A 27990-nucleotide genomic window follows, 5' to 3' on the forward strand; every position below is an offset into this window, starting at 1 on the left:
ACCTCTCCATACTTTCCCAAGCCACACTCCACAGTTATACGCTAAGGTACACCCCAGGTATCTTCTCAGTCTTGGGACTGTCACACCAATCAAGCAATAGAAATTTCTGGATCTTTTTCTGCCACAGTGAAGGGCAGACCATTGTGCAGAGCCTTGAATTTCTATGCAGAATTTTTTTGTAAGATATGAAAAATAATCCTGCCCTAATTTTTGTGATTCTGGAGTTGGCTGCCACTGAGCAAGGTTGAGCAATCTATTTCTCTGAAGGGAACGCCCATCTTTCTGGGAAAATTTAGGCACATTCCTTCCTAGAAAAGAAGGGAGACTAAGTGACCTTTGGCAGACTTTTAAGACCTAATGGTCTAAAAAAAAATGACATTTCATAATGATGACATGGTATGATCGTGAAAATTTTGATTTGATGTCGCCCACTGTCTTTCAATGATCCACAGTGCCTTTGCATGTACATCATTTAGCCTTAAGATACTTAGTTTGGTAATAGCCTCACTTGCAAACCCAGGTAGATTACTTTGTTCAAGGCTTCTCAGAGACAATTGTAGGCTTAGAACTGTGCTTGTGTTCAAAGAATAACTAGACAGAGACTGGAATGTTATCCCTTTTCAGTCAAATGTGCTTGAATAGCCTAGATAACTCTGCCTCCTGGACCTTTATCTGTGCAATGGGAGTAAATGGATGGAATAGGTTCCTTTCCCCTTAACTTCTTTGACTCTTCTCATCCCATCCAGTGGGTCAAGGAGGGCTCTCTTTGCTTTCATCCTTACCTTCAGTGGAGAGGGGTCTTTCTTTTAGCACAATATTGAGAACTTTCCTGAACACTCCAATCTAAAGGAAATATTCAGTTCTCCATCACATTTTCCTGGTTTATTTTCTTCATAGAATTCATCATTACGTGAAACTATCTTTAAAAAAAACTATCAGTTCACTTGTCAACCATTTGCACCCCCCCACACACATATTGGAACATAAGCTCCATGTCTGCTTGTTCACCACCATATGGTATAGTACCTAGCACACAGTAGTCACTTAATAATTAAGTGAATAAACCCAAGATGTGCTATGAGAAGTGATCAATATTAGCTTCTGTGGGTGTTACAGGCGCTTCCCAAGAATGGGAAAATACACTTCAAAGAGAACTCACCAAGGCAGGCAAAGTAGCACAGTGACATAAAGTCAGGACTGAGGGAGAGCACAGAGGACGAGGTGGAAATGAGGGTGAGGCCCTGAGCCCTGCAGAGAGCAGACTCAGCAGTGACTGGAAGGCAAGCAAGAGGAGCAGCAGAGGAACAGTTCACTTTACTTTGTACTTCAAGGATATTTCTAATAGACATGAGTAAGCCTGGGGCCGTTCCTGTTGGACTTCCTAGCTATTGGGGATGCAATAAGGCATTACAACTGTGATGCTTATTCCAAGTGGTGCTGTGAGGATTAAAACTGTCTGAAGTATATACAACCCTCAGTACCCTGATATGGAAAAAATTGTAGCCTCAATTCCTTGGAGTCCTCCTCTCCCAGGCATCTTCTGCATCTACTTTACTTGTTCAAACATGCACTCATAGCTCCTACCTTTTAAATAATCTCTGTCCCTGCCTCTTCCTCTATCTCTCTGTTTCTGCTTCTGAAAGAACTCCCCACCCCATCACTGACTGGCCTACCACAATCCAGTAACAGAAAGGCTCTCACTGAGGCCACCAGTAACCCCTTGTGGTCACCAGCAAGGAGCTTGTTCAAACCCCTTCCCTCCTACCTCTTTGCAGCATTCAACAAGCTTCAGCACTTGCTTCTTGAAACGCCTTTTCCTCTGGCTTTTCTGATACCACAGCCACCAAGTTCCTCTCCCACCAGGTAGGCCACTTCTCACTCCCCATTGCTGCCTTTTCTTCTTCTACCTGATTTTCAAATGTGGAAATTCCTCAACAAGGCTGAAGGTCAGTCTTGGACCTTCTCTATTTTCGTTCTTTAAATATTCTCGTCTGTGTCTATGCTTTAAATTCAACTATATTACAACTTCTAAACTAATAGCCTCCAAATGTATAGCTCAGCTCCAGATCTGTGTATCCAAATGTCTACTTGACACATCCACTTGGATATCCTACAGACATCACCAACTTAACACGTCCAGGACAGAACTCAGGCTCTCTCCTAACCCCAGCCCAAGCCAACACACTCCTCTTCCAGTCTTCTCAATCTTGGCAAATGAGACCTCCATTCACTCAGAAGAGTGCATTTCTTCCTCAGCTTCTGTGACCAATCCATTACTAAGCCCTGCCAATCTTCTCTCCAAATTAAATTTTGACTCTATCTCTTTCTGTTCCTTCACTCTGGTCTTACCTCCAACATCTGCCATCTGAAATTTTTTCCTTCAAATTTTGTGCAACTTTAATTCATTTGTAAAATTCTTATTATATCCTAGAATGATAATTTTAAAATAAAATTTGATCATATCAGCTTGCTGATCTATCCGCAAATAGGATAAAATTTGTCTTTTCCATGGCCTGTTCAAATAATGTAGCCTCTGCCTACTTCTGGAACTGCAGCTCATCTCAGATTCTTATCCCTTGCCATGCATCAAGTATTCTTCCACCCTTTACATTTGCAAGATTTTTCCTACCCCTGCACCTTTGCACAACCTGTTTTTTTCTAGATGGAGTGTTTTCCCATCTCCTTTACCTGCCTACTCTTAGTAACTCTGAAGATTCCCATTCAAATATTTTCTTGATTCACCAGTCTAAACTAGATCTTCCCCCCATTTTTCCTTAACTTTATTCTTTTTTTTAATACTATTTAACACAATAGGTATTTATTTAGCTGTACAGGTGATTATTTATAATAGTTACCTATATTATCTATATTATAATAAATAATTGATATATTTCAAATAGTAAGATAATATAGACAATATTATATGTAATTATATGTAACTATATTTGTATTTATTTATATTTTTATATGTAAAATTATATATAAATATACGTGTAATTATATATCTGATATAATATAATTACATATAAAATATACACATAATACATATGTATAGGTCTCTGTAACTATATAGCATGTGATGTCTCCCCAACTAGAACGAGGGACTATATACGTTTTCCTCTCTATTATATATCTTGTACCTAGCGCAGTGCTTGGCACGTAACATGCATATAATAAATAAATATTTCATACATTTCATAAAAGATTATCATTACTTAGCAGTAGTAATAAAAATATTTCTAGTAATATTCACCTAAATTCCTTTTCTGAAATCCTTTGAGCCAGAAGTGTTTGGGAATTCAGACAATATTCTGATTTTTGGATTAATGTGCACACACACCACATTAGGGAATAATTCTGGCAGGATCTGGGGTAGCATCTGTAATCAAACACTAATAATTCCAGAGCTAAATGTACCAATATTTATAATCAGTAGAACCAGTTAAAACTATGAACAGCCCCACATCAGATCAGGTCCAAATTTATCACCAATGAAGCTGTGAAAACAAAGTCTTTGAGTTTCCAGAAGAGTTTGGATTGGGAATGGCCCATAAAGAATGGAGAAGCTGGCCCAGCCCTGCCATGATCTCTGGCTTTCATAAGAGGTGCCTCAGAAGAGCTCACTTTCCCCATGTGAAAAAGCACTTGACTTTTACTCAGACTGACCCAAAATAAATCCAAACCACTCAAGAGGAAACATCTGAGGATTTTCAGCGGACTTCAGTTACACGGACTTTCCACCATGAAATTCACTCTCACTGAAATAACTACCTCCTGGGAGCACTTAAAATTCTCCATTTTGCAATAGATTTGGGTAGAAAAAAAAACTTAGGAATCTGTCCAAAGCCAGGGTCACTGCTGCCCAAGATGTATTTAACAATGAAAGTTCTGACTCACCTGTCCCTGCCTTGCCCTACTCATGGCTTGTATGACTTCTGTGCTAACTTTCCTGAAACTTTTCCAAGTGTGTTTGTGCTTGCATCAAAAATACTTCCCCCTTTAAATTCAACACAGTGCTACAAGTCACTGATTAATCTTTGTCGTGATTGTTTTGTTTTAAATTATCTTATCCATAAAAGAATTAAGCAATTATGAAAAAGTTCTTTCAAAAATTAACAATAGACTCACAGTAAAAAGGGATTAATTAAGGGGGGAAATTCAAGATGCTTTATATTCTGTCAAAATATGTCTAAGTGTTCGGAGTCATGTCTTCTCACCTATCTTTTACCACCATCCAGTGGGGGGAAGCAACTCTCCTAAAATAAATCTCAAGCAAGTTTTTGGATGAGAATCTGAATTTTAAAACACCTGATATATAATTGTGACCTTACTTAAAGTGAAAATCATTTTCACTTTAGTGTTATTGGCATGAAATTTTGACACATAAAGGTATTCACGATGGTTATTATATCAGAAAATAAACAGATGAATAAACAACTTCTGAAGGCATTATTAGCCTACTTTAAGTAAGTAGGCTACTCTGGTCTACTGGCCTATTTTTAAAGTCTTCTATTAGCCTACTTCAAAAAAGTAAAAGAACAGTAAGAGTCAGTCAAATATTCATGAGGGAACAAGAAGCAGATCATCAATGGGGGGGTTCACTTTAGCAAATAAGAAAATATTTTGTAAGCATCTTTAACTTGATAACCAAATGTGCATTTTTAAGTAGGTTCAATAATAAAAAAGATATGATAATATCACATCTTTAATGTAAACCATCACGTACACAATCTCTGAAAAGACAATTTCCTAAAACAATAGTATTATATTTTAAATTTTTCCTTCCATATTTGTAATTGTAAAACAAATGCTAGATGTAACTTTATTTTATCTGAATTCAGAGCCATACAGATACATCTTAGAGCTGATGGCCTACCAAGAGATACTTTAAAAAGAGGCAAAACACTGTTGGTGACGTTTTATTCAGTCTTAAAGGAGCAGATACACAGAGAAGTGGAACTCATTCCCCTCTTAAATTACAAAAAGGGATGAACATGAAGATGCAGCTAGAGTCATTTTAAGCTCTTGTTTTTTTAATTTTTAAATTCATTTTTTAAATTGTGACAAAATAACATAAAGTTGCCATTTTAACGGTTTTTAAATGCACAGTTCTGAGGCTTTTAGCATTCACATTCTTATGCAACCCTCGCTGCTATCCATCTCCAGAACTGTTTTATCTTCCCAAACTGAAATTCTATACCCATTAAACCCTAACTCCTCATCCCCAACTCCCCCAGCCCCCTAAAATCACCATTCTACTTTCTGTCTCTGTGAACTGAACTATTCTAGTTAACCTCATAAAAGTGGAATCATACAATATTTGTCCCTTTGTGACTGTCTTATTTCACTTAGCATCACTTCCTCAACGTTCATCTATGTTGTAGCGTGTGTCAGGATTTCATTCCTCCCTAAAGCTGAATGATAGTCCATTATATGTATATACCACATTTCCTTCATCCATTCATCTGTCTATGGACACTTGGGTTGCTTCCATCTTTTTGGCTATTGTGAATTCTGCTGCTTATAAACTCTTTTTAAAAAACATTTCTTGTAAAAGGAAACATTTCTTGTAAAATATTGGTTAGAAAAAATTCTCAGCAAGATAAAACCAACACCGTTTGCTTTAAGTGAAAACCTATTCAATCAAGGAAGAAACTGCATGTTATTCAGTAATTCTACAATCACCTTCCTGCAAGTTAGGGGTTGTTTCAGTAGATGAAAAGCATACTATCCTCTTAACCAACTTCCCTCCCAATCACCAAACTCAGTTTTAGAATTCATGTAATATAGAGACTGTAATAAAACATCTTCCTATTGTTACCAAATTTGTGCCATTGAAAGGTGACAACCATTTGCCAAATTCACCAAGACAGTAAAAAGAACAGAGGACAAATTTTCCAGGGAAGTGGGTTTACATCAATTCTGTGGTTATATGTAAGCTTCAGAATCACAACAATCCAAGTACTAGGTGGATTCTAGGATGAATTTAAGTCTATCTTAAACCCCACATCAGGAAGTTTTTTTTTATTAAGACTTTATTGTAATATGGTCCATTGCAGTGAAGTTTTAAATGACAGACTCCCCATATCTTCTCAGAAAAGGTGTGATACGGAAGACACCACAGTGATTAATCTTGGGCAATTCCTCACTTTACATCAGGCCAAGAAGCAATATTTTCCTATTACATCATCTAGCCTCTTACCTTAAATCATTTTAGGAATAAAGAGGGAGATGAACTAATTAGTAATATCCTATGTTTCCTTTTATGTGTAAAAGGATGATTCTAGCATAATTTGATGGTTTTCAAGGCAGCACACTAGGAAGTTATTTCATATTTTCAGAGATTGAGTGCCATGAACTTATGTCTCCTTGAAAGAATCCAAACCTTTCAGCTCAGGAACTGCTATTAAAATGGATGTGTTTATCAAAGGCCAGATCTTGTTCACAGCTCGCCAGACTGAATGCTTCTTGGAGATGAACTGTTCACATGGGAGAATTATCACATTGCTCAGTAATACATGTAGTTCCCTTCTCACGAGTCTAGTGCTGTTTCCTTAGTCCTGCCCTCCTCACACTCGCCTTTCTTCCCAATCACTGTCTTAATGTTTCCTTTCAATGTGATTTCATGACGAACGCATAGAGAAATAACTTTTGGGTTTCATACTATAAAGAAATCATAATAAAACACTCTACTATTGCTTCTAAATTTGTGCCACTCAAAGGTGACATCTTGTCATTTATTTAAAAATACTGTGTTCAGCCTCTCAAACAATGTCACACAAAAAGCAAGTTAAAGGGAAAGAAAAGACATTCACCTTTTTGTCTAATAAAGGATTCAATCCTTGCAGCAAATGCTGAACAAACAGATATTTCTTGCTTTAAGTGGGGGTGGGGTAGAAACCCTCTCTTTGTAGTTTCAAACACAAAATCAAAAAATTAGGGAGATTATTATTTATGTTGCAAAGGAATTTTTTTTCATATATGGGCTCACTGAGCCTCAATTCTGCCTTCGGAATCTTGCTTGAGTCCATTTCATTGACAGAATGTAAATTATACCCACAACATCAAAAACAAAGGAGTCTGGAAAATAAGACTCTCGGACTTCCAACCCTGTGATATAAGGGAGAGCATAAAAGGGTGTGGAAATGCTGATTTTATTTATATATATATATAATCAAGTTTCAAGTGAAAACCTAACCAAGTTTCAAGTGAAACTTGAGACAGAGAGACAGAGAGAGAGTCATGTTATAGAACAGATTCATATCACACACACACACACACACACACACACATCTGCCAAGTTGGGTAGAGGGTTTCTCTTTCTCGCTTATCGGCTGTGCTAGCCTGAGGTCACACCATCCATACCAAGGGTATCCTACATGGACTTGCCTGTAGGCTCTTCCACAGAGATGGTTATAACACTGCTTTTCGAATGGTCCCCGCCTACTTTACCCTTGTACCCTTTTCTTAATGCTGTCACAGTTACGCAGCAATGCAGAGTTCAAAAAAACAAGCCAGTTAAGCCTGGCGATTCCATTCTGTATTTGTGAATCAAATGGAGAAGACTTTTTTCCTAAGACTTTGTCTAGAGCAGCCAGCTGGCTTGCATTTATAAGCCAGTTTCAGCATGTACTCTTGTGTTTGCATCTGAGTAGTTTCTTATTTGGCAACATTTCTTGAATATCCACTCCAAAGGGAAACAAAGAGAAACCACAGACATTTCCCTGGATGAACATACATTCTAGTTAGTTTCCTGAGCACCTATTGAGCAGCAGAAACTTTACATACATTTATGCACATCATTAAAATAAATCTGCAAGGCAAATATTATTATCCTTATTTTACAAAAATGAATAAATAAATAAAAAGGACAAACTAAATATCTTGCAAAACCACAACTTGAATCTAATTACTGCTAACATAGAAACACAGAAGTGGTACAGCCACAAGCACACCACAGTGCGGAAGTTCCAAAAGGATGAAGAGGCAAGCAGAGGGGCAGTTGGATAAAGGTAAGTATATGGAAAACTAAAGGCTGCTGAAGCAGATCGATAACCCCAGATCCCTTTTAAAAAGCAAAAGTATAACACTTACACAAAACTTGCACAAATGCCTTATGACACTTAAAATCATGTTTTAAAATTAAAACAATGCTAATTTAGCATTCACATTTGCTTTCCAACATGTCAATTTTCTCTTAACAATATACAATATTATGCACTATATTTTGACACCATACACATAAAAGCTCCAAGTTAATTAAGAATCTACAACTATACAATCACTTCCAAGGAAAATTTGATGCCTAAGCATGGTTCTATGTTAACCAGGATAATGCAGTATGACCAGAGTTCATAGGATTTTGCTACAGCAAAAATAAAGTGCACCTTGCCTGGCACAGGTACTAACTGTTGCAGGCTCCTGTCATTGTCTGAGTTAACAGACTAGCTGCACTGTGTCATTGGTCAGAGTTTTAGACTCTCCAGTTCTTCCATACTGGGGTGGACCCAGTCAAAACAAAAGGGAACATGAACTATAATCTAGTAAATAAAATAACTAATCTGGAAGATTTAGGCTGAAACCATTTCTTGCAAGTAGGAATTTCGTACTGCCTCAGCTGCCATCTGCATGTCAGCCATATGCTCTGTCTTACTGTCCTTCAAGGCCTTTAATTCATTGAGGCACATACAATATTAAACACTGGGCCTTGCCTTAGAATTAAGTTTCTGAAATGAAAAAGATCAACCTAACAATTGACATTATTTTTAAAAGCAAAAGTTGTTTTTTGCTTGGAAATCACAGTTACCAAAAAAAAAATTTTTTTAAGGCTAAAACTTTTAGAATCTTTGACTTAGCTTACCCAGGCAATAGTCTGTTACCCATATTTCAAAAAGACTTAGCCTACTTCCCTTCCTAAAAAATAGTATTTGATGTTACTGGGTTCGTGTCAAATAAAAGACTTAGCTATGCTGGTTCATCACTATTCCTGCTTCTGTTTGTCACAATAGGGCTCCAGGGTGACTCACAGTCACAGGACACTATTCCATGGTCTCTTCAGTTCATCACAATTATCGTCATTTCCAAGATGAAAAAGTTGGCTTAAATTTTCTTTAAAGTTCTTTTCAGCCCTTATTGTTGGCTAATTTTTAACGTGGGTTTGAATACAAAGGCTTTAGCCAAAATAACAAATCCAGGCAAGTAAAAAGCAATAGGTTTAGTAATTTTGGTGTCACATAGATATACAATTTTAAAAGCTAATTAGCCATTTCTCAGTGAGACTGGAATTACCATCATTGAATATTATTGTCCACCCAGAACCACCAAGCACACTTTCAAGTGCAATAAAACATGGTTTAGCTACGAGCAGAAGCGGAAGCAGATCTCATGACCCAAGGTTGTGATTTGCAAACATTCTCATTTCTGCCCTGGCTCCAGCCATTGCAATTGCAATTAATGGGACCCCAACCCAATCTCAACCACATACACACAGAATAATTTTTAATCCTGTGAGATGAAGAAATTGCAACTCTACATTGATCAAATGATAAGATTTTTCCCATCGTTACAATCTAAGTCAGCTAGGGCTGGGTAGACAAAAGCAAGAGATGATCACAGGGCCTTGTCACAAATCTAATCATATTTTCTACTGAAGGACTCCATCAAAAAGGTACATGACTACAATATACGTTTAAAGGAGAATTTTTATTAAAATGGGCATTTCCTAGCAGTCACTCAAGAAGGACTCCTAGTCTTCCCTTTTCCCCAATATCTCTTAATGTAATTAGCTCCATACAACTCTAGGTGATTGTCTATGTATCTCTGAGATGTAATCACTTACATGATTTTTGTACTATAATTAATTGCTGTGGATCTGCCTGTGATGTCTGTTTATCAAGAGCAAGAATGGGGGGAGGGTATAGCCCAGTGGTAGGGTGTGGGCTTAGCATGCATGAGGTCCTGGGTTCAATCCCCAGTACCTCCATTAAAAATTATAATAATAAATAAATGAATGAATGAATGAACAAATAAACCTTATTACCTCCCTCCCCTCAAAAAGAGAAAAAAAGGAAGAACTATCTTGTTATTTTTCTTTCTCCACTGACCTATGTCCTCCACACTTTTTGGGAGGTATAAGCACTCGAAGGTATTTTACAAACAAAAATCCCCAAAATCAAAAAACATATTTTAATTACTTTTACTTCTTTTCTAATCTCTGAAATACTAGTTTTAATGTTCTATTCATTAATATCACCAAATCTTTTAATATGACATTAAGAAAAAATATGTAATCAGTTTAAAGATTTTTTAAATTAGAAATTTTATTTCAATATGTATTATAATTGTCAACTTCTTTTGTTCCAAATATGAACTTAAGCAAGTGACATTTACCTCTAGCTTCCAAGGAAGTATCCTTGTCTGTATGTTTAAAGACTGAATGTCATCTACTAACAAAATGCGGAGCACCATTATTTAATTTTCTAGTCTGAGCCTTGCTCCCATGGAGTGCTAATTCTCTCTGTGCATCCTCTTTTTCTTGTAAACTATGGTTTCCTCAAGCACCGGAGTAACATTTTATTCCTATGAACACACAGGGACTGGCAGACTAAATGATGTTTATGAGTGATTTACTGTATCTTCTAAACCATTCTGGTCTAAAATTTACATCAATAGAAAAATGGTAATCACATCATCTCAGTGATTAAAGTCCCTATCTTCTATTCTATAAAGAATATTATAACATTTTCCTCTACTTTCCCAGGAAAAAAAAAATACAAAGACATAAGGACAAAAGTTGCGAAATATTTTAGCACACAAAATAGCATTCATACACCATTACTAAAATTGTATAGTTGCGGGAAACAAGTAGTAAAAGTGCCAAAATATAAGGTGATATTTTGCAGAGTCAAGCTCATTTTTAGTACACTGAAATGTATACTATCTGCCCTTTCACACACATAAAGAATTCACTCGGTCTATAATGTAATGTACTCTTTCACAAAAGTATTACATCAGGTGCTATTCCACTGGATTTAAAGCAGAGAAGGTCAGCCAAGCACTTGGGCCAAGACTTTAAGAAAGAGTCAGAACTTGGGTTAGATGCAAGTACCCTTTCAACCCGAAAGGAATAAGGTATCTTATTTTTTAAGAGCCCATTAAGTATGTGGTAAGCAGAAGAATGACCCCATCAAATATATCCATGTCTTCATCCTGGGGTCTGTGAATGTATTGTCTTACATGGCAAATGAGATTTTGAAGATGTGATTAAATTAAGGATCTTGAGATAAGGAGATTATCCTGGATTTTCCAGATGGGTCCAATGTAATCACAAGTGTGTTTATAAGTGAAAGAGGGAGGCAAGAGTTTAAGAGAGAAGGAGATGCTATGAGGGAAACAAAGTCAGAGTGATGAGTATGAAAAAAACCTGAGTGGCCATCACTGGCTTTGAAAGTAAAAGAGTCACCGTTTAAGAAATACAGGCAGCCTCTAGAAATAGGAAAAGGCACAAGGAGCAGTTTTCTCCTAGAGTTTCTAAAAGGATCGCAGCCCTGATGACACCTTGATTTTAGCCTCGGGAGGCTCACTCCAGATGTCTGACTTCCAAATACATAAATAATAAAATTATATTGTTTTAAGTTGCTAAATTTAGAGTCATTTGTTACAGCAGCAATAAGAACCTAATACAAGCTCATTAAGCCCTCAGAACTTGGGTCCAAACACTCAATAATCACATTGTAATAAAAACATAGAAAGAATTAATGCACAATTTATACTAGAGTAAATCAATGTGGAAGGAAGGAAGGAAAGAAGGAAATAGAATTTAGCAAGTTCACAAAAACACTATGGTTGCTTCAAAATTCAAAGCCCATGACATTTTGAAGAAACGGGCCACTGAGAGGGGAAATGTTAGGGAGCCTAGTAAGTAATCCAAATTTTTAAAACTGAAAAAAAAATTTTTTTTTAATTTAACAGGAATGAGATGGAAAAAAGGGTACAGATAGCCAGCATTGCTCAATAGACCTAAGCATTGCAGTATAAGACAGGTCTCTCTGGGGGCGCACCTCAAGTTTTATTTATTTTTCTATGCTCTTGCCCCAGCATACTACCTTAACAGAAAGTAGACAAGAAGTATCTGTTGCATCAGTAAATACCAGCTCCAGAGGAGTAGGCTCTAGAGAGAGAGCCATACAAAACAAAAGGTGATTCTTTCATTCATCTAACACATATTTATTCAGCGCTGATTCCGTGCCATGTGATAGAGTAATAAGAAAAATACGGGCCCTGCTGTCATGACGCTTCAAACATTCTTCGGCTTTCAAATCCGCTTCAGCACTTAAGCATCTCTGGCATCAGTTTCCTACGGAGCTATGGCTTTAATTTCATAAATTACTATTTCATTTTTGTCAGGTTTTTATATTGTCAAGAATCTGAATTATTTGAGGCCATGGTTTACTTATCTCCTACCGTGTACCAATGGAGCTGAGTTATTTTAGATAGCATTTCTCATACTCTATTTAATAAGATAAAGCTCCACAGTCTACCGACTCCTTAAGGGAATCTTCTGCCTCTAGCTCCAGAGCTTCTGTCGCCCCCCAAATGACTGAAATGAGTTGAGAAAATCCAGGCAACATGGTGAGAGGGGATGTCCCAAGGACAAAGAGAAAATGGAAAGTACTTCAAATTAATGTAAGAGAGGTGATTGAATTTTACTGAACATCATGGATATTCACGTTCTCATACACCCTCAATCTAGCAGGAACTTTATTACACCCCCAGGGTGCCCCCAGTGCAGTGAAGGGTGCTGCAGAGTGTACATACATGCTCAGTAGATGAAGCAATCAATGCCTGGTGGTCAAGGCTGGAGCCAAAGTGTCCCTCCCAGAGACAAAGCTATCCTCTGGTCTGATAAATGGTATACCCACCAGGAGCCCTAGACACAAGGAAGATTCTAACCGATTTCTGGTTTGAGCCCTGATGGAGAGGGCAAGCAGAGCTAAGCATTTGGTTAACAGTTCAGTCATCACTTCTTTAGTTTACCACCCTGAGCCCTGGCAACACTCACTCAGAGCCAACCCCGACTCAGAGCCAGGAAGATCAGGTCTTCATGCTTGTGGCAAATTCACAGGAGGAGACCAGCGGGGTGCTGCAATGTTATACAGATTGAGAAGAAAGGCAAATGGGGAATTGCTACTTGTATTTCGTAATTTTGCCTAGACTAATAAACCTTTTTAAGAGCACTTTAAAAAAAAATTAGAAAATGTTCTGAGTGCCAGCCTAAGGAAGTTTTATGAAGTGTACAAAACTGTTTTTGATCCTCTTAAGCCTCATCTTGGCTTGCTCCCCTGCCCTCGTGCCTTGCTCAGCTCAGAGAAGCTCTCCCTGCACTGACTTCTGGTATCAAATCTCGCTGCTAAGGATCTTCCCTCATTGGGAATACTGGCTCCACTCATTCCCAGATGACTAGAAAATGCTTCACTCCCTAACTCCAGCCCCAGCTGTGCTGTAACTATCAGCAGCCCAAAGCGTTACTCCCAAGGAATCCTGCCCTTTAACACGGAGTGTATGGAGACATTTCCTTGGCCTCAAGAAATGCAACTTAGCACATGTGATATTCATCAAAAAGGCTTGTCATCCAGCAGAAACTTACTGTCAGTTTGATAGTGGCTACCCTGCTGGATGTCCTGTGCATGTGAATGTAACACTCTAGGAGTCAGACAGATAGCATTACAGCATGCAGTGATCAAATCCTGCACTAGGAGGTTCACCCTATTGGCTTGCAAATGAACAAGATGACAGAGTAAGAGTGAAACAGCAATTAGGTCACATGCTGTCCTGGTGTGGCTTTTTCCTGTGTATTAGGTTCAGTTTTGGAATATCCAACAAACATCCCAAAAGTGTGTCATGCTTCTGTCAAGTTAATATTTTCCTGCTTACAAAGATGTTCTTTTGTCCTTGGAAAGTAATCTAATAGAATTTCACTGTGTTATGAACAGCTCTGCCAAGGGTGTATTTTTAGTTTCCTTTAGAGACTTCAGTATGTATCTATACCAGAACTACCAAATTCTTAAATAGATTAGTGTGTGTGTGTGTGTGTGTGTGTGTGTGTGTGTTTAAGAAGTGATACTGTTTTCAAAAAGATACAAACTGTATATATAAATGCTGCTGCTACACATAATGTAATTGCTGATCTAAGACATACCAGTTAACAGAAAATTGACTTTGGGAAATAATTTTCTATAATACACAGAGTACCATCTTCCTTACAGCCATTACGGTAGCAATGGCACATGTGGCCTGAAGCTGACTCTCCAAGCCCTGGGGAAAGGTTCATGAGTGCAACAGGGTTGTTTAGGTGGGTGGTCTGTCAGGATGTCTAAAATGGTGTATGTAGTAATCATTTTTATGAACACAAGCACTAGAGAAGCTATTTTAAGATCACAACTGGGGAAATATAAAAACACAAATTGTAATCCTTGTGGTTGTTGCCTGTCATTTTAGATCTATTCTTTTGTTGGTTGCCACTAGCAACAAGAAAATAAAGCTGAAGAAATTTTAATCGAATAAATACTGCTATTTACCTCCTTGATCAAATACTCTGTTGCACTGAAAAGTAGGCAAGTTCAACAGAAGTCAGTAATCTGAGAGATGAACTCCTTGGATGGGATTTTTAAAAATCTTAAAGGCAAATAATCATCAGTCATAAAGATGAGGTTCTTGAAGCCATGAAAAAATAACCTCACAGAGCTCAGGAGTATCTTTCTGCTCTGCAGCGCATGGAACAGTGGGATGTCTTCTCTAGCCCTCGTAAACAGAGGCAGAGCAAATTAAATATCCGGTATTTGAACCAGAAATTGACCTGAGCTCTAGCATTGCTGATTATAATCCTGAGGGCTTTGATCATTAAAACAGAAAATACCTTTAAAAAATCTTAACAGCACGAAAATAATAACTGAAGCTACTCTTAATGGAGCATTTATTATGACAGGTACTGTGTTCCGTGTTTACAAATCGTAACTCGTTTAATTTTCATGTGTCTGCAGATACAATCTTCTTTTTCCTTTTTTTTTTTTTTTTTTTACATGGGGAAACAGAAACTGGTTAAGCAATTTGCCTAAAGTTGACAGGGGCCAAGAAATGACAAAGGAGAGTAAGGCTAGTTTTGTGCAACAACAAAACCACTCTTTCCACTCCACCACACTGGCTCTCTGAATATGCAGAAAGCTACTAGTTATTCGCAGCACAGGTATGTCGAGCTGTAGGTCAAAGAGGGAAGAAAACAGAGGACTCCCTGTGTGCCAGGCACTTTCCATACATTACCTCCTCCAAAGCACACTGTAACTTTGTGAAGTAGGAATACTGACATTCGAACCTGTTAAGGAACATAATCAAGATTACAGAAATACTAGGTGGCATAGCTAGTATCTGAAACCAGATTTGTCTGAATCAAACACACGTTCTTTGTACTCTAACATCCCACTTCCTCCAAAGTGGAGTCTTTAGACAATGTCGGTATTTATGGATTGAATAAAAATCATCTTAGATGAGAATTTTTTATTGAATATAGTTATTTTTCAGAGGATAATATTTGACCTATGGAGCAGACAAATCTGTATACATCACAAATTACTGTATGACAAAGTTCTCCTATATTTTCTAGTTTTCATTAGAGGCCACAGATCTCATTAAAGATATATATATATATATATATATATATATATATATATATATATATATATACACACCTTTTTTCTTATTCTACTTGTATAGAGAAAAAAATAAAAAAGGCACTAGTGGTGAGAAATAAGAGAAGTTCTTGTCAACCACGTTGAATGGCAGAGAGACAAAGTAGAAGCATAGAAAAGTGGCAGGCAGTACCTTCATTTTGAACAACATAAGGTTATGCTATTATTTTAAACTTCAAAATGTTGTTAAAAATAATACCTGCCTCCCAACACTATTTGTACTCAGGCAAAACAAATGTCTGCAAGACCCCTCACATGATGGGGTGTTTTCTACAAAGACTTGGTAACACTGCCAGCCATTCTCTCCACTCAGACCCATCGTCCACACAGTTGGCACCCCCAGACCACTTAGCTTCTGTCCCTCTGACTTTTGGCTTTTTTACATTTCTATACTGTTTTTTTTTTTTCTCATTTTCATTGATTTCTGCTCTTATCTTTGTTATTTCTTTTTTTTTCCTATGTATTTTCACTTTGCTTTAGTTTTCATTTCCAACCTTCTTAAGACTGGAACTTTAGATCATTGATTTTAGACTTTTCTTCTTCCCTAAGATAAGCATTTAAAGATTTAAATTTCTCTGTAAGTGCTACATTTGCTGCATTCCATGAATTTTGATACGTCATTTTGTTAGCATTCAGTTAAAAATATTTCCTGATTTCTCTTATTGATTTTTTTGATCCGTAGGTTATTTAGAAGTGTAAAATTCTAAAAATTTGGGATTTTTCTAGACATGTCATTGTTATTAATTCCTAATTTAATTGCTGTGGCTCAAAATTATACTGTGTGATTTTGAGAAAATTAATAAATAGAAACCTTAATTAAAATAGAGTCATGAGGCCAGAAGGGGGAGCCCTCACACCCCACGATGACAGCAAAGCCCAAACAGGAAGAAGAAAGACTTCCTCTTCTTACCTGCCAAGAGCTCAGCTGCTGAGAGACTGTCAGGACTCAGCCAACGAAAAGCCACTATACTTTGAACTCTCAATTCCTCTAGTGGACACTTTGTTTACTGTAGCCCTTGCATAACTTCCTTTTCCCCTCTATAAAAGGTGTCTCCTTCCCTTGCTGTGTGGGAACTTGCACCATGGCTCACCATGATTGCAGACCCTGAAACACAATTCTTTGCTGATCCCCAACAACCGTTTTGCTGTAGAAATAACTGGCAGTCTGTTTGTTTAAGGTCAACAATTTTAAGCCTCTCAAATTTGCTGAGGCTTGTTTTATTGCCTAGCATAGTGGAAGCATCATGTAGATTTTTAAAGAATATGTGTTTTGCAGGTGTTGGGCATAGTGTCTTCTCTGACTCTAATGGTTGGTAGTGTTGCTCACATTATCTATGTCTTAACTCATTCCTTTGTCTAGTCTATCAATTAGTGAGGCAGGAATATTTAAATCTTCAAATATGATTGTGGAATTGTCTTTTTTTCCCTTTACTTCTGGTTAATTCTGCTTCACGTACTTGGAAGCTCCTTATTAGCCATTATGGTATAATAAAAAATAAATATTTGGGCTTTGTGCCCAGTTCTTGGCAGAGCTCCTAGAACACCTGGAATTTACTGTCTTTTGTATACTAATAAAACTTATGGGATGGCCCTTGCAAAGCTTTTAGGATGGGGGCTGGTCACCAGAAAAAACCACCAATAATTAGAGGGATTAGACCTCAGGGAGAGGAGACAACTGGAGATTGAGTTCAATTACCAATAACCAGTGATTAAATGAATGGTGTCTACTTAATAAAACTTTCATAAAAATCCTAAAAGACCAGGTTTGAGGAGTTCCTGGGTTGGTGAACACACTAGTGTGGCAGGAGGGTGACATACCCAGAATGGGCATGTATATGCTGAGCCCTTTGCCCCTATAACTTACCCTGTTCCATTTGCCTGTTCTGAGTTGTACCCTTTTTAATAAACTGGTAATTGTAAGTAAAGTGCTTTCCTGAGTTCTGTGACTTATTTTAGCAAATTATTGCATCTGAGGGAGAGTCGTGGCACCTCTGACTTTGTAGTTAGTCTGGCCAGAAGCATAAGTCTCTTGGGGACCTTATTTGCAGCTGGTGTCTAAAGTGGAGGCAGTCTTCTAGGATTCAGCCTATAACTTGTGTGGCTGCACCAAGTCTGGGTAGTTAGTATCAGAACTGAATCGAATTGAATTGAATTGTAGGAAACACAGTTGGTGTCAGAGAATTGGGGAATTGGTTGGTGGTGTCAAGAAAAAAAAACACACAGGCATATAAACATTTATAATTGTTATGATTTCCTGCTGAAGTGATTCTTTTATCATTCTGAAATAGTTCTATTTATCTCTAAAAATACTCTTTGTCCTGAAGAATGTTTTATCTGACATTTGTATGGTATATCTTTCTGTACCTTTACATTTAAAGTCCATCTCTTGTAGATACTATGTAATTTTTAACAATCCATTTTGACTTTCTCTGTTTCTAACATTGTCTAATAGAACTTTCTGGGATGACAGAAATGTTCTACATCTGCACTATCCAATACGGTAGCCACCGTCCACATGTAGCTATTGAGTACTTGAGATGTGGCTAATACAACTGAGAAACTGAATTTTTAATTATTTTTAATTTAATTAATTTAAAATTAAATGTCCACATGAGACAGTGGCAGTCATATTAAACAGCAGAGGTTTAGTTCATTAATATTTAATGTAATTGCTGATATAGTTGGATGTAGGTGTACTATTTTGTTTATTCTGTTTTGTGTCCCTCTTGGATAATTTCTATTGATCTATTTCCAAGTTTTCTGACATTTTACTTTATCATATGAACTTTAATTTCTCTGCACACTCCTTTCTTCTCGTCCATCATTGGGAAGCACACACGTACTGTTCAATACTCAGTTAAATGATTTTTAACTCTTTGAAGAATTTCCTGAATTCCCATAATTGGGAGAATTCCCCTCCTTGTTACCCCTACTATATTGTACACACTTCTCTCTCCTGGTACCTCTAATATTTTAATTGGGTTTTGTTTCTTCTTTCTAAACTGTCCTATGTCTTATTCCTCTTTGATCCATGCTCCTAACACTGTGATCTGTTCTCCTAACAGTGTATTGATTCTTCTTTTTTTTAAGGCATTTTTTAAATCTCATGACAAGATTCACTAGAAGTAAAACTACTCCCTACAATAGAATTTTTATCTGCCATGGACTGGACAGATATTAATAATGTTATCTTCAGATTCATCTGACTGAAAAAGTTATGAAAGAATTGCATCTCAGAAAAACACCTAACAGCAGCACATCCTTTGTCAAGATGGTGCCTTGTTGCTATTAGACTGAATTGAAATCCACATCAATGGAAATAATTTAATCAGCTAAAGGGCTTCTGGATTCTAGCAAAGAAGAGAATGTAGGATTCCCTCAGAGGTTGTGAAATTGGCAGCAAAATATTTGATATTCACTAAGGATACAAAACCACCTGCTGAGAATCGCTCTCTGTAATTGGAAGGACAAATTTCCTGGACATTTTGGCATGTTCTAGCACATACAGCAGGTGTAGTAGAAAGAACAAAGGCGCTGGTATACAAGAAACCTGGTTTTGAATCCCAGGCCTCTGTTTACCAGTTGTGAAACCTTTGAGATGGTCCATAATCCCTCCAAACCTCTGATTTATCTATAAGATGTTAAAAGTGATACTTAACTTGTGCCATTGTTCTAAGTACTTAAAATTATATAAAGTTCCTGGAAAATTTCATTGAACAATAGAACTCTTTAAGGTTATTATTTTTATAAGATTTATCATTGTTGTTTTTATTTATGGTATACACCTAGTCAAATGCATTGGAAACAATTTAAGGCATATTAAGGCTAATTTGGTAGCTACTCTTGGCAATATATTTTACTTTGCACAAAATCAAAAGTCTCCCAAGTTTTATTTTCCTTTAACTATTCCTAGGACTTATAATTCAACCTCTGAGAAGGAAATTTTAGGCCAAAAGAGATTCTCCAGGATCATATGTCAACAGCAGAAAAAGCTGTCACTTACCAAGCACTGAGCAAGTGTGAGGTACAGTAATAAATGCTTTACCTGCATTATTTAATTTAATCCTTACAAGTCTCATTTAAGGTAGGGGCTGCTGCAAAAGAAGAAAACAAAACTTTGGAGAGGCTAAACAACTTGCCCAAGCTCATACAGTAAGATACAAGCTGGAATTCAAAGTCGCATCTCTAGGCCCCTTGCTCTTTAATTACCACTCAAAACTATTTTCCAGTTGATCCAAAACCTCTGTTCTCCAGTCCTGCTGGCTCACCAGAGGACAATGCAGCATTTGCATTTTCTTAATGGTAAAACCAATGGTGAAACCAACATGAACCAGAAAAGAAAATGCTTTAACATCAGGAAACCACATCATTTTAAAGGTGCTACAAATTAATGTTTCTAATAAAGCAGGGGCAACCAATATTGGTAGAGATTAGCAATCCTAATAGAATTAGCTTTTCCTCCAAATGCTTAGCTCTGTTTTTCACTACTGCTCACAAGGGTTCTCCTGACAGAGTTGTCTCTGCATGTTTACCAAGGGGGAAGCCGGGCCCACTTCTACTCAGACACCCTCACAGTCAATCACCCTCAGAGTTAGTGAAGCTCTCTTCACCATCAGGACTCTTCTCACTTGTTGCTTCAGGCTTAATGAATAAGAAACTTAAAGGAGAAGATACAGAGGATGAGGATTAAAGGAAAAATAACAGATTTTAAGATCCATCCATGGAGAAGACATTTCTAAATGATTTGGGGAAAGGAAATCAATAGTTTAACCTGACACTTACAAAATGAATTGAAACATTATCTTCCCCTCACGATGTCTAAAACTGAAGAATGATTCTGTAGTCCTTATTAAAAGTAAATATGTGGAGTCTAAAAAAAAAAGATACAAAATCTATTTACAAACCCAAAACAGACTCACGGACATAGAAAACAAACTATGGTAATCAAAGGGGAAAGGGCAGGAGGGATAAATTAGGGGTTGGGGATTAACAGACACACATTACTATATATAAAGTAGATAAACAATAAGGACCTACTATATAGCACAGGGAACTATATTCAATTTCTTGTAATAACATATAATGGAAAGGAATCTGAAAAGAAAAACTATATATGTATGTATATGTATAACTGAATCACTTTGCTGTATACTTGAAACTAAAATTGTAAATCAACTACACTTTAATAAAAATTTCTTTTAAAAATAGTAAATACAAACATCACTCTTAAAAGGCTATGTCAAGACCAAAAAGGCTTTAATTGGCCTTTTCTTGGGTCAAGAAAAGAATGTTGTTTTAATTCTGTAATTTTTGAGTGTGTTTATGTCTAAGTGATACTGAAATGTAGTTTTAAGATTTCAACTTAAAAAACTTCTTGCAGAACAATCACTATGATGATCACTTGCAACTAATCAGAGCTGTTTAAAAAGCCATTAATTCCAACAGAATTTCTATGTTTCTTGTTATAATTCAGGTTGCCCCTAAATTCCCACCTAGCACAGAAAAGCTGTGTGTGTGTGTCTGGAAGAGAAAAAAAATGATTTCAAGTTTTATAGACTTTGGCTTTAGCCAATTTTTTCCCTAGTGGCTCATCTAAAATAAAATAAGAAGAGTGGTACAAGAAAATTAGAAAATTCACCGAATGTTCCAATATTAAAATATCCCAAGTCAGGGGTCAATATTTTTGGTTTCCTAAATGTCAAAAGATCCTGTTAAAATCACTTGTAGATTACAGCATAAGAATGGAAGGAACTAATCTACCTAATGCATTTTCCTTGAAAAATAAAGACTGACATGGATGTTTAATAAGGTATAAATCAATAGCATGCAATCATTTTATATATTTTCAAACTAGGCAGACTGCTACTTTCCTGATTAAGAAATACAAAAGGACAGTTGCCCTACCCCCCCAAAAAATCAAGGAGATGAGATAAACCAGACCACCCCACACAGCTGTACATTTTGTGCACTACTTAAACACACCTGACCAAGTGGGTAAAATGGTTTAGAGATCTAAGCTTTATTTGCTTAACTGGACTCCATGGCTCTCCAGAGGAGGCTCTCTGCAGGGCGAGCCATGTCAAAAAGAACACATATGCCCAGTGACTGACTTTTCCTAATTTATCCACCCAGGGGGAGCACGTTTTCTAATTTGTAAAAGGCCTAATAGAGGCTGGTTGTGGCCTGGTGAAAAGACCACATTCTTCACGGTATGCATTTTATTTGCTTAAGTTTAGAATTGCTTATGCTCAACTTCTTACATGGTTCATTCATTCAACAGCTATTTATCGAGTCCCTTGTCTATGCCAGACACTGATATACCCAGGAACAAACCATAGCACACCTGACCACAAGAAGCTTTTAGTCAAGGGACACGGAGACAAGTAACCAAAGATAACAATGCACAGTTACTTTTTGGTTTCTATGGGATCATGTTCCTAAAATTATCATGACTGTCAAAACTGAAGCTGGCATAATTAAGATCTGGTAGAAAATATAGGATCTGGAAGGACTTCACTTCCAAAGCAAACCAGATTCCCCATGTTAAAAAATCCTGCCTCAACAGCAAACATTCCTCTTGACTAATTTTATACAATTATTCAGAAAACATTGTTGCATCCTGTGATCTGGAACACTGCAAAATTTCCTCCCAATTCCACAATTTGTGGATTCTCTAGTTCTAATACAAACTCCACCTTTTATTAGTGTATGAACTGGTCAGGCTCTGTGCCTCAGTTCCTCACTTGTTAAATATGTCATGATAATACATTTACCTTAAAAAAATTGTTCTGAGGATTAAATGAGATAAATCATATAAAGTGACTAGTACATAATAAATATTCTACATTTTCTGCATTTATTTTAAAGTTTGTCAGTCTAATATTGTGAGGAAGTTTGAACTGAATGGATGGTTTTTGGTTTTGGTTTTTGGAGGGATTTCTTATATTGTCCCTTGGTTTTATATTTTCCCATTTTCATAATTTTCAATAAAATTTTTATTTACCTCATGAGCCTTTCACAAGTATCATGGTAGTTGAGGACTGATTTTCTGACTCGAAAGAGCAGAGAATAACAGTAAAAATATTGATTCTGAAGCCATACACGCCTGAGTTCAAACTCAGACACTCCTCAATTTGAATGCATCTGACATCAGGATCATCTTAGAATTACTGTGTGTATATGAAGCTATATTTCCTTCTCTCTCTGAAAAGCTATTGTTAAACCATTTGTTTTTGTTTTGAGTTTTTCGTGTTTGGGGCTTTCTTTGCATTGTCTTGTTTTACTTTTATAAACTTTCGTGTCTTAACATTTAGGAAACAGTAACTTGTGTAATGATAAGCAATTTATATAAACTCCTTAAGTCACTGTTTCTTCATCTGTAAGACTATTTTACTCATAAACCTGTTCCTTAAAGTTGATATGAAAAGTAAATGAAATAATGTATATTACAGTGCCTGGCATAGTGCCTGGCATGTATTGAATGATTTATACATGATAGCCATTAATAATTTGTATCCCCATTTTGCACTGAGAGGATGAAATATAAATAGATTCCCTTTCTCTTCAGTAAACCATAAAGTAGCTCCCAGAAGGGTCTATTGGGGGAGTCATTATCAGTGTCTTTTTAAAGGGAAACACATTAGAAGATCAGAGATCTCCAGTTTTCGCACTTATATGTTAAGTAGAGGATTGCTTTACTGTGGTGGCTATTTTGATAGGATGAGTAGAGTTCAAAGAAATTTGCAGATCAGCCCCTTGGAAATCATCTGTGGAAATCATTTTGAGGGAAGTGACTTCTGTTACTGAGACCTGAGGGACGAGCAGGAGTTAGTGTGGCAAGCACAGGGGAAAGAGGTCTGCAAGGACGTGCCAAGTCCTGAAGGTGAGAAAGAGCAGATGTGTTAGAGACTAATCAATGCTGTTCGTAAAGCTTTACTGTATTTACAAAACACATTCCATAATTGGCTGTAAGTGATGAATGCAATTGTTTCAAAGTCAGGGGATCATTCTTAAATCATAAAACTTTAGATTTTGGAAGAACCTAGAGATCAAATTAAAGCCTTTTCTTTTGAGATAAAGAAACCAAAGTTTGGAGATGAATGAAAGGGAAGAGAGAAGAGAGCTAACATGAAGGGCATCTATCATGTGTCAGACCAGTGACATTATGCACATATAATATATAAGGAGGCTGAGACATAAAGATTTAAATAACTCACTCAAAGCCACAGCTGAAACAAGAGTAGAGCCAGAATTCAAATCCAGATCTACAGTCCTCCAGGTTCTAGGATCATTTTCACTATACCCCCTGGAACTTGCATGAATTTATTCACATGTGAATTTATCTTCACAAAAACATTGTAATAGTTCACTTGTGCATTTATTTCTAAACTAGTCTGTAAACTTCTTGGGAATCCTTTTCTATTTGTAAGCACATTTCCTGGAAGATAGATGAGTCCAATAAGCTATCAGATGATGTATGTATGTATGGATGGATGGATGGATGGATGGATGGAAGGAATTTGAGAGATTTCTTGGATGGATTTGTCCAAGGGCCTCTCCAATTATCTTTCAAGCATATTTTGATATTCTTAAGCATATTTCTAAGTCTAATTAGTCACATACATTTTAAAAAGTCTCTAAGAAATGTACCATAATTTAAAATTTAACAAATAATAAACTGCATGGTTCTGAATAAAGTAATAAGTGGCAGATTTGTTAATAGAAGCCCTACATAGTAAGTTCCTTGCAGACACAGCCCATGGCCAATTCATCCTTTTGCCCCTAATATCTAGCCTCTGAGCATATTTGGCAAGCATGTACTGAAAGTCTAATCAGTCAACAGTTCTGATTAGAATCATGCATGATTGGCTCTTTAAATAATAGAAACAGTCCAATTCTGAAAATAACATTTTCTGGTGGACAAATAATTCTAAACTGATCCTTAAAGGAAGAGGAGGGCTACTGTTTTACCATACAAAAGACCCACAATTACTACCTTCATAGTGAGATTCCAATGATGCTATCGGATGTCAAATTAAATGCTGTTTATGGGCAGAAATGACATGAATATGTCTAACCCCTGGTACATACAGGGCACCAACTAGTCAGAACGGACACCATGACCCAGCAGAAGAATGCCTCAGTAGGTAAGGACAGATACCAGTGTAAATAACCAGTCAAATGCATAGTGTAGGACATGAACAACAGCCCTGTTCGTAAGTCCTTGGAGATGAGGAGCAGAGATATGGTTAATGAGGAACAGAGAGAGATAGATAAGAGGGAAAAGGGCCACAGATCTAGACTACAATGTGAGGGCTTGTTTTGAGGAACAGGATACGGCACAGTTTCTAGCATTTAAGCACATAATCCATATGTCTTGTAGCAAGGCACAAGGGTTACTAAAAAGGCCGAGCAAAGATCAGATGCTTGCATATTTTGTGCTGGATAACCTACACGTTGACCTCAGAGGTGCTGACAAAGGATGGGAGTGGTCCAATGGTCTCCAGGGTTAAATCAAACTTGTAGGATGAGATTACTTGGCTTAGCAGTGGGGAAAGGAGAAAACCACTCGGACTCTGAAAACAATGTCATGTGTTTGCAGGGACAGCGTCCTTTCTTCTTTCCTCCTTTTGTTTTGTTTCTGTCTGAATTAGCTAGAATCAGTTTCTGTTCCTTGCAATCAAAGAATAATTGTTACATAAGATGTTGTGCCTTATTCCTGGCACAATCCTTATTAATTCTATCTAAGTTCATTAGCTCTTTGAAGAACCAAGTGCTTACTCATTAGGTATTTCCTCAGGTGTTCATGTGATTGTGGATTTAGCTCTAAAATATTTCAATGCAAGATACTGGACAAGAATTACCTGAGCGGGATTTAGCAACATAAGTAACAGACTTTTTTCCCCATGGCTTTACATTGAAGAGACCATCGTCTGTTACTGACCACTGCCAAGTTCTAACACTCCACAGTCCTATCCTTTGGTTCAAGCTGCTTTTCTCCCAGAAATGCCCTTCCTACCATCTTCACCTGTAGAAAATATATTTATCCCCAAAAGACTGATTTAAACATCAGCTCTGCAAAGCCTTCCCTATTTCCCAAGATAGAACTAATTGCTCCACATCTGTGATTCCTGGCAATGTCACCTCTGTTGGAGCAGTGCCCTGATGTGCCTTGAACTGCAGATAATTGGATTCCTCAAAGAATTCATCTTAGGTTACAGGGCTACAACAAATGTTAAAGTTATATTTATGACTCATTGGTATAAAAATGAGTAAGTTAATATTATTATACAGTAAAAGTTTCTTTGACCCCAAAAATTCATTTCTTTCTTCCAATTTCAAAAGAAAGTAAAAGATTTTCATGGACCTTTAAAAGCAGAGTGGACCCTTGGCACTGCACACACTTTGTCCAATGAGTAAGTTGTCCTTGTGTGCCTATGCTCTCATTTAAGCATTTTTCTCACTTACACAATCCATAGCCTAAAGGACTTCTTCGAAGGACAGGTTAGTTTCAGAATGTGGGATAGAACCTGTGGATGAAGAAAGTCACCTGCCATATCAGTAAACAAAGGATGCTCCATCAGCCACTGCAGCCATCAGGGCTGTGCACCCAGAGGGGATTCAGCATGGAGAAGAGCAGGATACTGGCCCTGGATAGTTAAGATGCACATCAAAGGAATGGTTTCAATGAACTCAAACTCTTATAGCTCCTCAAACATAAAAAAAAAAGTGCTAAATTCATTAACATAAGATATCTGGTTTTCTTTACTTAATCTTTACAGTAATCTTTTGAAGTTCTGACTACCTGGTTTTTGTTGCAAAAACTCCTTTATAACCTGATTCCTCCCTTACCTCTTTGGAGCAGTTCCTCAGAGCTGTCTGAGAGGCTGTCTTCCCATCTTTAGTCCCAGAAAGTCAGTTGAAATAAAACGTAATTCTCAACTTTTAGGTTAAGCGTTTTTTTTTTTCATTTGGCAAACCAAACTTAGGTAAAGGTAAAATGATTGAAGAATGCTTCAAGCGGGTTCTCTTAAAGGAGGCTTAATTGAATGATTCAAATATATAATGATTCTTTTTAAGAAGATTTTAAACTTATTGACAGTTTGCTAATTAAAAATTTCTCCAAAGAAATTTTTTTAAGATAGAACTGTTAGGTAGTTAGATAAGTAGGGGCACCGGGCAATTACATGGAGGAGAGGGAGGATGGTCCAGAAGATGGCATTATGCCGGCCTCCAGCATAAAGGGGCTTTACTTCTAAATGAGTGCCAGGAAAAATACTCGTTAGAACATGACAGCCACGACTGCAAGGTAGCAGAAAGGACCTAACTGGACATGACCAATGTTCACTGCATTATAATTAACAGTGCAGTTTAGGCACCCACTATGGTTTTTTTCTGTGTACACCATGGGTAAAGACATGCACAAAGGGGCCAAACATGACTAAGCATTCCAGGGACAAGGGCTGTCAATCAATCAAGAGACCACCTCTAAGCAAGGGTATAAGAGAAAGGGGAGACAAAAACCGCTGCTCTTCCTCTCTTGGATCATCCCACCTTTTGTTCTTGGGGATGTACTTTTCCTTTCTGTTTAAATAAATCTTCTAAAGTATTTTGCTACACAACACACCATCTCCCGAATATAAACTTGTCTTTTGGGTATGACAAGAACCGGGTCTTTACCTTTTGCGGTAACAGAACTACAGCTTCTACAGGCATTTGCAGTCATTTGTTTTGTTTGGGGACATATCAATTTAGAGCAATATTTGACTTAACTTGAAATAAAATAACTATCCTTTGTATTAAACTTCACAACTTATAAAGTACTTTCACACATATTACTCATTTAATGTGCACACCCAACCTGAAAGATTGCTATCCTTTATTTCTCCTTTGATAGGCAAGAAAAAAGAAGCCTCAAACAGGTTAAGTGACTTACCCAGGGTCACACAGCTGGTAGTGCAGTCTGGGACTCATGCCTAGTTTTTCTAATTCCAGAATCTCGTATTCTTTCCACTACATCATGCTGCCTATAGAAAAAAAGGATCTATATGAACACTTGATTTAAAATATTGAGCTCATATTTCTAAGTAGATTATTGCTCTTTTAGAAAACCTAATGGAATTTCTGGAGATGTAATTATGTCGTGGGTTCAGTTCTAAAACATTTTAACAAGAAGATGATTGACAAAGTTTTTTTTCAATGGAAGTCAAAATTAGCTGGACAATACTTTGAACTTACATAAAATCTATGG

At 37.0% G+C, this 27990-nt stretch overlaps 1 protein-coding gene across 1 annotated transcript in view; it reads right to left on the bottom strand.

Annotated features, from left to right (window-relative positions):
• The window catches only part of SCEL (sciellin), a 174427-nt gene extending 146661 nt beyond the window's left edge, over positions 1–27766 (bottom strand). Inside the window, exon 1 of the mRNA XM_032496852.1 lies at positions 27676–27766. The gene's annotated coding sequence lies outside the window, so the exon portion shown is untranslated. The remainder of the gene's footprint in view (positions 1–27675) is intronic.
• Positions 27767–27990: the final 224 nt, after the last annotated feature.

This window comes from Camelus ferus, chromosome 14 (genome assembly GCF_009834535.1).
Source record: "Camelus ferus isolate YT-003-E chromosome 14, BCGSAC_Cfer_1.0, whole genome shotgun sequence".
NCBI lineage: Eukaryota > Metazoa > Chordata > Mammalia > Artiodactyla > Camelidae > Camelus > Camelus ferus.